The sequence below is a fragment of the Protopterus annectens genome, chromosome 17.part0 (genome assembly GCF_019279795.1).
Source record: "Protopterus annectens isolate FY-2018-M chromosome 17.part0, PAN1.0, whole genome shotgun sequence".
Taxonomy (NCBI): Eukaryota; Metazoa; Chordata; order Ceratodontiformes; family Protopteridae; genus Protopterus; species Protopterus annectens.
Window position 1 is genome coordinate 589,328,203 of NC_056751.1, and position 12,340 is coordinate 589,340,542.

Consider the following 12,340-nt stretch of genomic DNA (forward strand, 5'->3'; position numbering starts at 1 on the left):
ATTTTAAGAAGTCTCAAAGATTGTCACTGATTATTTCTGGATGTGTCATTGATTCTGGTGGTAAGAGGTTGGGAGCTATTGTCCACTCACACCGGTTATGTGACCATGCAGATATCAGCCAAAGGAATGAGAAGGAGAAATGCATGATTGCTCTAGTGAAACACTGACAGCTGTGGGTAGTTGTTTGATTTGCAAAATTCGCATACATGTATAGCTGCAGAAAATAGTATATGAAGTTAGCAGCTCATAATAATCATAATGGCATATTTTACTGTTTATTTTAGCTTAATAAAACAGGCTATATTAGGCTTCCATCTAAGACAGCATTAGAATATTACATTAAGCAAAGTTTAAGCCATGCATAAATGGAGAATTATAGTGGGAGAGAGGACTTCATCAAGGCTTGCAATTAAAACCAATATTATTTGATTTCTTTATAGACAGCCTAATTTCAAACACATGCAGTACTGGAAGACATTAAATAATACTACTAATTATTCTAAATTGAAAGTTAAAGTCTTTAGCTTTTCTTTATTAGTATCACAGCCACCCTACACCACCTTACTCATGTGTGGTAACCCTAATGATAACCCTGCTCCTGACCCCAACCCTACACCTTACAGTTACTACTCCGCAAGACAAAAGGACACAAGACACACACACACTAAGCCTGAAAGCACTAAATGGATAACTGTACCTAACCCTTACTCTGACCCTCACTCACTCACACATATATATAAGTGCTATAACGGCATCCTACACACCTTAACCACCACCTTTTCAGACATTTATTTTCTTACAGACTTGTACCTGCCTGCACCATACACAACTTTAATCCAAGCAGATGTGAGTCACACTAATGAGCATTCACTAATTTGTGCATTCTCTCTTTTTTTACATCTTTACATCAGCAAAAAGTTTTCAACCAGACTAGTTTTCTTCCTACCAACATGGGAAAGTGACACAGCTATGTCACAGGTACCCATGCTTACTCTGGTGTGTGTTATGTATCTTACTATCATGCTACAGTGACAGAGCTATGTCACAGATAACCATGTTTACTCTAGTGTGTGTTATGTATATTACTATCATGCCACAGTGACACAGCTATGTCACAGGTACCCATGCTTACTCTGGTGTGTGTTATGTATCTTTCTATTATGCCACAGTGACAGAGCTATGTCACAGATAACCATGCTTAATCTGGTGTGTATGTATCTTACCAGCATGCTACAGTGACACAGCTATGTCACAGGTAACCATGCTTACTCTGGTGTGTATTATGTATCTTACCAGCATGCCACAGTAACACAGCTATGTCACAGGTACCCATGCTTACTCTGGTATGTGTTATGTATCTTATCAGCATGCCACAGTGACACGGATATGCCACAGTACCCATGCTTACTCTGGTGTGCATGTATCTTATGAACATGCCACAGTGACACAGCTATGTCACAGGTACACACACTTACTCTGGTGTGCATTATGTATCTTACCAGCATGCCACAGTGACACAGATATGTCACAGGTACACATGCTTACTCTGGTGTGTATGTATTTTACCAGCATGCCACAGTGACACAGCTATGTCACAGGTAACCGTGCTTACTCTGGTGTGTGTTATGTATCTTACCAGCATGCCACAGTGACACAGCTATGTCACAGGTAACCATGCTTACTCTGGTGTGTGTTATGTATCTTACCAGCATGCCACAGTAAAACAGCTATGTCACAGGTGCCCATGCTTACTATGGTATGTGTTATGTATCTTACCAGCATGCCACAGTGACACAGATATGCCACAGGTACCCATGCTTACTCTGGTGTGCATGTATCTTATGAACATGCCACAGTGATACAGCTATGTCACAGGTAACCATGCTTACTCTGGTGTGTGTTATGTATCTTACCAGCATGCCACAGTAACACAACTATGTCACAGGTACCCATGCTTACTCTGGTATGTGTTATGTATCTTACCAGCATGCCACAGTGACACAGCTAAGTCACAGGTACACATGCTTACTCTGGTGTGTGTTATGTATCTTACCAGAATGCCACATTGACACATCTATGTCACAGGTAACCATGCTTATTCTGGTGTGTGTTATGTATCTTACCAGCATGCCACAGTGACACAGATATGCCACAGGTACCCATGCTTAATCTTGTGCATGTATCCTATGACCATGCCACAGTGACACAGCTATGTCACAGGTACACATGCTTACTCTGGTGTGCATGTATCTTATGAACATGCCACAGTGACACAGCTAAGTCACAGGTACACATGCTTACTCTAGTGTGTGTTATGTATCTTACCAGCATGCCACAGTGACACAGACATGCCACAGGTACCCATGCTTACTCTGGTGTACATGTATCTTGCAAACATGCCACAGTGACACAGCTATGTCACATGTGCCCCTACTTACTCTGGTGTGTGTTATGTATCTTACTAGCATGCCACAGTAACTCAGCTATGTCACAGATGCCTCTGCTTACTCTGGTGTGTGCTATGTATCTTATCACTATGCCACAGTGACACAGATATGTCAGGGTTACCTCTGCTTACTCTGGTGTGTGTTACATTGAGTATTTACAGGGCATAGCACTGCTACAGTGACACATGTAGAGACTGAAACATGGCAGCAGGCTGATGTTGGCACCAAAGCAGAGGCTGACAGAGAGGGGTACTCAGGTAATATGTTTGCTAGGAGTTTATTTTGCAATAAAAACCTCTAGTAATATTTAACCATATTTGCAATTTCTTCACTTCTAATATTGTACATAGACACAAAGTACACTTACTCCTAGCAAACATTACCTGAATACCCCTTTCTTTCTTATCTAAGGGGTAAAATTATAAAATATATGTGAGTACATGGGGCTTTTGTTTTGCCTAGGATAGATATACAAAGACTCCCAAAAAGTTTAGGCACTTTTAGATGTGGTAAATGATAAGTTTGTGCACATATTATAAACTCCTTTGGGTTTATTAATAATGTCAAATTTATGTCTAAGGGTTCATTTACATGTGAGACCAAAGGGACTGTGTATGGTTTATGATGCCCCTGTAATTTGTTTTATATTGGGGAAACGAAAAGAATTCTCTGAATTAGATTTATGGAACACTTAAGAGACATAAAACACCAAAGGTTGAGAAAGTAATTTTTGCACACTTCAAAACAGCACATGGTAGTAATCATTTATTGCTGCAGGGAAGTATTTTGGAACAAATTAACTGTTTTTGTGAAAATGAAACACTGTTAAAGGAAAAGCTTCTGTATAAGGAATGCATTTATATTTTAAAATATAGTACATTAATCCCTATGGGACTTAATAATGAACTAAACTGGAAATGCTTGCTTTAAGTATGTCTTCTTTTAATTGTTTAATTGTTTGATTTTGTCATCGCTTTTGGATCTATTAGTTGTACAAATTTGGGGTGTGGTGGTGTTGTTGAACTCTGGTTATGGCTTCTGATCCAAATGTGGATGTTCCTCGTTTGTTTAGAGATGAGTCCACCTCTGCCTTAGGAGTGGTTGGTGGTGTAGGGTCCCTGGTATGGTCCCAGAGAACAATGGAGCCGTATCTGAATGGTTTGCAGAGTGTTTCTGCCTTAACAAACAAAATGTGCACTGTAAATCATAATGTGGGACAGCTTTTTGATGCTTTTGTCAATGAGAGGTCTAAACATGCACCCAATCCCTTTATGTCTGGGGGACAAACTTTAAACACCATACTGACAGACAAAAGAGAGTTGTGTGAAAAATTTGGAAAAAGAAATGAGAGTTTATTTTAATATATTGGGGTTACGTTATATTGAACTTAATATTACACCTAGAGTCTCCGGTTCATAAAAAAACCTGAGTACTCCGTTTGATGAGAGTTGCCCTTTGGACAAACAATTTGGAGAGCGTTGGATAGCTGTGTCTCATGTGTGTGTGATGGACTGGTTGCACATTCTGTTAGAGAGAGAGAAAATAAAACACAAGAAATTAAAACAGGAATTGGCAATTGGTACAATCACAAACTCTTTAGGTGCACTTAATGTAAATAATTTAATGGACAAAATTAACACCAAATTGATTGCTTTGGAAGCTGAACTGGTGGAATTAAAAAAAAAACAAAATTGGTGAGAGATGCTGGCGATTAGGGGGGGGGGGGCTTTGTGGCATTGTCCAATCACCAGCAGAGAAAATAGCAGCGGAGAAACAGAGGTTTGAAGAGAGTGCATTCAGTGTCATTTGCTTCCTCGAAGGGAGCTAGTCAGAATGTCTCACAAGATAATGTGGATGGGGAATTTTCACCTCTTCCCCCTCCACAAAAAGCCGAGGATTATCAACAGCATTTTCGGAGTGGTGGTGAACAACAGTGACAAGGACAGAAATGGGGTAGGAACAATACAAATTGCTCCTACAGAAGGGACTTTAAAAATGGACAGTATAACAATAAGAAAATTAAATGGAAATAGGGGCAATGAGTTTGAAACTGTAAATATTGTTGTAAATTTGTCTAATTGTGACTTAACTTGACACAAACAATTTACAGTAATGAATGTAGGCCTTAAATTTGTGCCAACTGTTTTTCTAGGGCCTATATAGTCAAGCAAGAAATTTTTAAACTTGTACGGAAGTTACATCTTAAGTGTTATTTTTCCAAAAATATGGATTTTAGTGTTTCTAGTTTAGAAAACTAAATGTCTGATGATAGTTTTTATTCATGCTGTGAAGAAATGGAAGAAGCTTTTGCTGATTGTGTTAATACAAATGCATACTTTGCACTAGATACATCAAGCATTCCTGTTTTTAATAAGTTTATTCCCCCTTTCAAAAACGAAAGTATCTCACACTTGAGTTCAATGACTAATTTTGGTGGGGAGAACATCTGGAAGAAGGTTTTGGGAGATATGGGAAGTATCAAATATAATTTAACATTTAGAGAGTGGAAGTCTTTACAAGAACTAAAGAATAGAAAGGATTTAGTGATTAAACCAGCCAACAAAGGCAATAAAATTGTAGTAATGAATGCGGCACAATATCATAAGATATGTACGGACCATCTGATGGATCAGGAAGTCTATGAAGTTAGTGAGAGAAAATTATTTGAAAAAGCTATAGTTGAATATGAAAATTTGTTGGATAAGGGTATACGTTTAGGATACTTTACTAGACAAGATGTAAAAGAGAAATTATTCAGTAAAAGTAGTGAAATGGCCATCTTTTTTTGTTTGCCAAAAATACACAAGAGCATGTGTGATCCACCAGGCAGACCTGTTATTTCTGCATGCAGATATTTTCTCCATAATATAGGTTTATTATTACACAGGTTACTATTTCCCTATGTACAAAAAACCGTCTTCATATATACAAGATAGTTTTGATTTTTTGAAGAAAATTTCCCCATTTGTGTGGAATAAAGAAATGTACTGGGTGGTTTTGGATGTGAAAAGTTTGTACACTTCAATTAAACATGCAGATGTTTTTTCTGCTATTTCACATTTTTTGGGAGATAATCCACTTTCTACCATTATAGTTGAATTAGTGGATTTTTGTTTGAAAAATAACTATTTTTCTTATAATAATCAGATATTTATACAAAAACAGGGGACAGCCATGGGGGCACCATTTGCCCCCAAGTATGCTAATTTATTTATGGCATTTTTTGAGATTACATATTTGTTCAGACATCTTCCATTGTGGTGCAGCGGTGGCATTGTTGCCTGACAGCAAGAGGTTCTCCCATTCGATTCTCGGCTTGGGTTGGGAGTGCCTTCTGTGTGGAGTCTGCATGTCCTCCCCACAGTCGAGTGGGCGTTCGAAAGACATGCATTGAATGGGCGTGCCTTCGTTGAAGGTTGGGCATCGGGCTGGCAACTCGACACCATAAAAACCAACTGCCAATCATTAACAGACCAGAGTTCTGCTGTGGTGACCCCTAACTGGAAAAAAACGAAAGACAAACAACAACAACATATTTGTTCAGACAGGACTTTATAAAACAACATGTACGTTTTTATTTTCGATACATGCATGATTTAATTTTCATAGTATGCCTTGGTGGTACGGCGGTAGCGTTGTTACCTCACAGCAAGAGGTTCTCCCGTTCGATTCTCGGCTTTGCTTGGGAGTGCCTTCTGTGTGTAGTCTGCATGTCCTCCCCGCGGTTGGGTAGCGTTCAAAAGACATACGTGCATAAATGGGCGTGCCTTCATTGAAGATTGGGCATCGAGCTGGCACCTCGGTGTTTCATAAAAATCTACTGCCAATCATTAGCGGACCGGTGTTCCGCTGTGGCAACCCCTTACCGGGAAAACCGAAAGACAAAACAAACATGATTTAATTTTCATCTGTGAAGGTGGTCAGGATAAAATAAGTAATTTTGTCACTGATTTGCATTGTAATCCATTTGGTCTTTCTTTTGATGGTTTACAACAAGTCAATAGAGTGGTCTTTTTGGATCTTGTTTTAGAGGATAGAGAGGATGGTTTTATTATTATTGGAGTGCATAGGAGGTTTGTAGATGGCAGTCAATACCTGCATCCCTCCAGTTGTCATCCCCTTCATTTGATAGCAGCTCTTCCTTACGGTGAATGTTTACATTTATCCAGAATATGCAATGATGAGAACATTTTAAGACAAGAAATAAATAGATCAGCTGATATGTTTTTAAGAAGGGGATATGATCCTGTTATGGTAAGTGAGGCAGAACTTAGGGTATATGATGGCTTTGGGAAACATAAAGGAAGTTTAATTGGGAAGAAAGGAGGTACCGTACAATTTCAAGGTACTATAGACAAACAGCACATAAAAGAGCAAGTGTACTTTGTGTCTATGTACAATATCAGAAGTGAGGAAATTGTAAATGTGGTTAAATATTACTTGAGGTTTTTATTGCAAGATAAACTCTTAGCAAATATATTACCGGAATACCCCTCTCTGTCTTATGTAAGGGGTAAAAGTATAAAAGATATGTTAGTACATGAGGCTTTTGTTTTGCCTAAGATAGATATACAAAGACCCCCAAAAAGTTTAGGCACTTTTAAATGTGGTAAATGTTCAGTTTGTGCATATATTATAAACTCCTCTGGGTTTATTAATAATGTTAAATTTATGCCTAAGGGTTCATTTACATGTGAGACCAAAGGGGCTGTGTATGCTTTACAATGCCCTTGTAATTTGTTTTATATTGAGGAAATGAAAATAAAATTACGAATTAGATTTATGGAACACTAAAGGGACATAAAACACCAAAGGGAGGAGAAAGTAAGTTCTGCACACTTCAAAACAGCACATGGTAGTAATCATTTTAGGGAAGTATTTTGGAACAAATTAACTGTTTTTGTGAAAATGAAATACTGCTGAAGGAAAAGCTTGGGAGTGTATAAGGAATGTATTTATATTTTAAAATATAATACATTAATCCCTATGAGACTTAATAATGAACTAAACTGGAAATGCTTGCTTTAAGTATAACTCTTCTGTTAAATATTTAATTGGATGATGGCATGTGTTTATTGATGGTCAGGATGTATAAAAGAAGTGCTTTGCATTTTTTAACTTGTATTCCAAGAAGCTGGTTACACTGAGGTGCTAGAAGTGAATAAAATACTGGTCATTTTACAGCTTGGCAGTTTGATTTTGTCATCGCTTTTGGGTCTATTAGTTGTTGTACAAATTTGGAGTGTGGTGGTGTTGTTGCAATCTTCTTATTGCAAGACTATTACTTCACATTGTGATTGCTTAGAATATTGTACTTCATAAGTTGTAGTTAAGATATATTCTGATGTTCATATTGCACATGTATGGACTGGTGACTCACTCTTGACTATTGCACATTCAGGAAGTAATAGCATAAGAAATTAGGCTAACTGTACTTGTTACTGAAGCAATTTGCCAGAGCGATTACTATAGCTGATACTTCATAGCAAGTAGAATATTGGTGTAATTATTCACTGTTATGTCTGGCATTCAAGTTCAGCAGCCGTATAGATAAAGAGAAGAAGCTCCTATTCAGTCTAGATGTTTTGCAGTGTAAGCTGCGATACTGCCTGCCGAGGAAAGGTGGACGTACATGCCATGGGCAGGGTGAGTGGGATCATTGATTATCTTTCTAGCCCTTTCTACACACCGAGTTTTGTGCAGATCATCCATGAATGGGAGCGAGGAACTAGTGACTTTTTCCACTGTCCTCACTACACTCAGGAGAGACTTGTGGTTAGATGCTTTGCAGTTACTATACTAAGCAATGATGTTATTTGAGAGGATGTTCTCGCTGGTCCCCTTGTAGAAGGCTTTGAGGATGGACCGAGTCAGGTTTGCCTTCCTCAGTTTCCATATGAAGTGATGATGTTGTTGTGCCTTCTTCACTGTGTGGCTAATATGAGTCAACCAGGATAGGTCATCTGAGATGTGCACCCCCAGGAACTTGGTGTTTTTGACTCTTTCCACTGCCACCCCTTTAATTTCCAGAGGTTAATGCATCTCCTGAGTCCTCCTGAAGTCCACTATTAATTCTTTGGTCTTGCTTACATTTAAGGCCAGATTGCACCAGTCTATCAGATGCTCCACTTCATCCATGTAGGCTTTTTCCCCACCATTTCTGACAAGACCTATGATAGTCGTATCATCTGCGAACTTCATGATTTTGTTGGCTTCATGCTTGGCCATGCAGTCGTGCATCAACAAAGTGAACAACAGAGGACTCAGAAAGCTGCCCTGAAGGCCATCTGTGCTCAGTGTAATACTGATTGAACTGTTATTTCCCACACATACATTTGATGAGAAAGTCCAGTATGCAGTTACATAGGGGGGGATGCTGATGCCCAGCTAGATCAGCTTTGATAAAAGATTCTGGGGGGGGTGACAATGTTAAAGGTGGAACTAAAATCGAACAGCATTCTAACATAGCAATTCTTGTTCTTTAGATGCGTGAGGGATTCATGAAGTGCTATAGCTATTTAATCAACCATGCAGCAGTTAGATCTATAAGCAAACTGTAACGTATCCAGTGTTGCAGGCATGCTTGAAGAGATATGGTCCTTGATCAACCACTCAAAACACTTCATTAATGTTGATGTAAGAGCAACTGGCTGGTAATCATTTAGGCTTGTTGCTTGTGATTTTTTGGGTAAGGGAATAATTGTCATATCCTTGAAGCAACTGGTTACAATGGCTAGTTGCGAGGATGTGTTGAATATATCTGTTAGTACAGTGGACAGTTGGGTAACACAGTCTCTCAGAACCCTTCCCTATTATATTATCAGGATCAGATGCTGTTCTTGGGTTTACTTGCCTCAAGGTCTTCAGAACAGCAGATGTTTTTAGACATGGCATCTCCTCATCCTGTTCGACAGAGAGCTTATTTGGCACTGTGTTGTTGTCCATATCAAATCTGCTGAAGAAGGTGTTTAGTTTGTTCAGAAATTGTGTGTTGTCATCACACGGGGAAGATGCAGGCCTGTACTTGGTTATGGCTTGAATGCCATGCCAGAGACGTCTGGAGTCCCTTTGGTCACAGAAATGTTCCTGAATTTTACATCCATAGGTCCTCTTAGTATCCTTTATACCTCTACTTAGATTTCCTCTGGCATTTCTTAGGGCATCCTTGTCTTTTGATTTAAATGCAGCATTTCATGCCTTTAAGAGCTCATATACTTCACCAGATAGCCAGGGTTTCTGATTAGTGCTCATGGTGATAAATTTGATGACTGTTACGTCATCAACACATTTTGAAATATAGGCCATTACAGTTTCCATATACTCCTCCAGGTCAATATGGTGGTTCTTTACAGCTGCCTCTCTAAACACTGACCAGTTCATACATTTGAAGCAGTCCTGTAGTGCCAAGACTGCTCTCTCAGGCCATATCCTTACTTGTTTGGTTGTAGGTTTGCCCCTTTTCAGCAGTGGTGTGTATGCAGGAAGCAGCATGATGACCAGATGGTCTGAGGTGCCCAGATGTGGACAAGGTACTGCTTTGTAGGCCAGTTTTACATTTGTGTACACCTTATTCAGAATGCTCACCCCTCTTGTTGCAAAGTTCACATGTTGACGGTAATGTGGGAATGCCTTATGCATCATGTAGCTTAACCATACATTGGCTAGCATAGCCTGATACTAACATTGCTTGCATCATGTGTGGTCTGTGTAATGCCACATTGTCACAGTGTACTCATCCAGACACATAGATCTGTGCTGGATGTCACCACTCCACCTGAGCTGCCATGTACTGTGCCCATCTTTGGCTTGGGGTGTTGTGTGATTGTCTGTTGCAGCTGTTGACTTCATTCTTATCAGAGTATATTTCTGCTGTGCCATTACTTCTGGCACCATGTGTTTTCACAATCTGATTGTAATGGTATCCTGGAGCTGCCTGCCTGTTTCCTCAAAAGCATATTATTAAGTATTTAACATACTTGGAACAATCCTGTACTATGTGTCACATCCATAATGGAGTGCCCTCCAGACACTTCATAGTAGCTGAAGTGGGCTTTGAGAGGGATGAACACACGTTCTTGAAAGTTCTGGGTTTGTGACCATATGGTGTCATTCTGGAGTTTGGTCATGTTCTATAGATTCTATATTGCCATTATAAACTGGGGTTCTAGCAAATATCTGACATTACTTGCAACACAGAACCACTATGGGAAGAAGTTACTGGACAGATTATATATGTAGATGTATGGCCTTACTGTTAGCCACAGTACATGAAATTATCAAGTAATAGCCTTATGGAATTTCAGCATGCAGAAAATGGCAATATAACTAGTATGTGTACCATATATGTGAAACACATAAACTGCTAGGGTGAAGGGCGGGACAGACTGGTTATGATCCCACAAGCATCATGTCCTTTGTGTTCATAAACCTTTGTGACTGTGGCCCAAATGTGGCCTTTATTGGTATATGTGGTTTTTACTTGTATTTGTGGTCTTTATTGATATATGTATGCAATCTATACATTCCAGTACCTCAGTGGAGTAGTCAATCTTCTAGAAGGCATGCAAGATATTAGTTCTTTCTCCTATGGTTTGTTAAGAAACCATATCTGCTTAGGTATATGTAGCTGCATTATGTTGAAGAATTTGCTGAATATACTGAAGGTGGAGGACTGTGAAATACCCAACATGTCACTTGTGAAATACCCAATGTGTTCCTGATGATCTCTGAAAGATGCCAGTAGCTAGAATAAAAAGATCTATGCATGTGTTAGTCTCCACAGCTATGGGAAGGCCACACGTTGTGATGGTGGCATATGTTCTCCAAGGCCTGGAGTGTGCCCCATTCAACTTTAAAGTGATCAATAATCACTCAGTCATTGAATTTATGGTATGCAACCTACTGTGTCTACATTTCGGTTGGTGCCAGATACATCACCATGCATACCCATGTCAAGCTGTGGCACTAATAGCTAATGTATGCTGCCCCACAATCACTGTTTCTACACCCAGAATTCTTTCTTCTGCAACACTGATAATTTCAGGGTGCTTTACCCTTTTATAGTGAGGTACACACTACTGAGCAGTTTCCTCCACAGCTGATTATTAATTGTGACTATATTCAGCTTGCTAGAGAATGATAACACCTGAAAAAGTTCATAGTCTTTGGCTCTGTGTTTTAACTTGGTAAAATAAAATTTTCATATCATTATAACCTCATCTCTACCTAGTTTCCATTGCATGTCATGATGTGGTCATCTGCATATGTTTTCACTGCACATTTGTGCTCACCAGGCTGTTGCACAACACTGGACTATGCGCCATTCTGTCTCTAGCTGTCCATGGCCATTTCCAGACCAAGTGCACACTGTGTACTACCCAGCTTCCTTATAAATACCAGTCATTCAACTGAACGCTTCATACTTTCTGCACTTACATTTAAGCTAGTTGTGTACACATTTCTTGAAGATCACAATGCAAATGCTCCCTGTTTACAACATTTAAGATATGCAGCTACTTAACCATTCAAATCATTCGTGACAGTCCTTTAATTTCACATGTATTTCAGTCAGCAGCACATTTCCCTTCAAAAGAGTTATGAAACCAGATAGATAAGTATTTTAGAACATAGGTTTGAACTGAAGCAAATGTGTGAAACCTAACTGCAACTGTTCTAACCTGCCACTTACAGTGGTCGGGTTCAGCTATAAATTTATTAATTAATCATATGAATGCATATAAATACATAGCGTGTACTTACCAGGAGGGATAATGAATGCGCAACAGACCTGAAATGGAAGAAAAAAAATGTTAGAGATATCAACCAAAAATGATGCATTCCTACATATTTCTCCCCTCCAAAACACAACCCTGCTATCAACACCCAATGTCTTT

The 12,340-nt window shown here is 39.1% G+C and overlaps 1 long non-coding RNA gene across 1 annotated transcript in view; it reads right to left on the bottom strand.

The window, feature by feature from the left end:
- Positions 1-12,340, bottom strand: part of LOC122791372 — a 270,938-nt gene that overhangs the window by 32,569 nt on the left and 226,029 nt on the right. Inside the window, exon 2 of the long non-coding RNA XR_006363156.1 lies at positions 12,207-12,234. This is a non-coding gene — a long non-coding RNA (uncharacterized LOC122791372). The remainder of the gene's footprint in view (positions 1-12,206; positions 12,235-12,340) is intronic.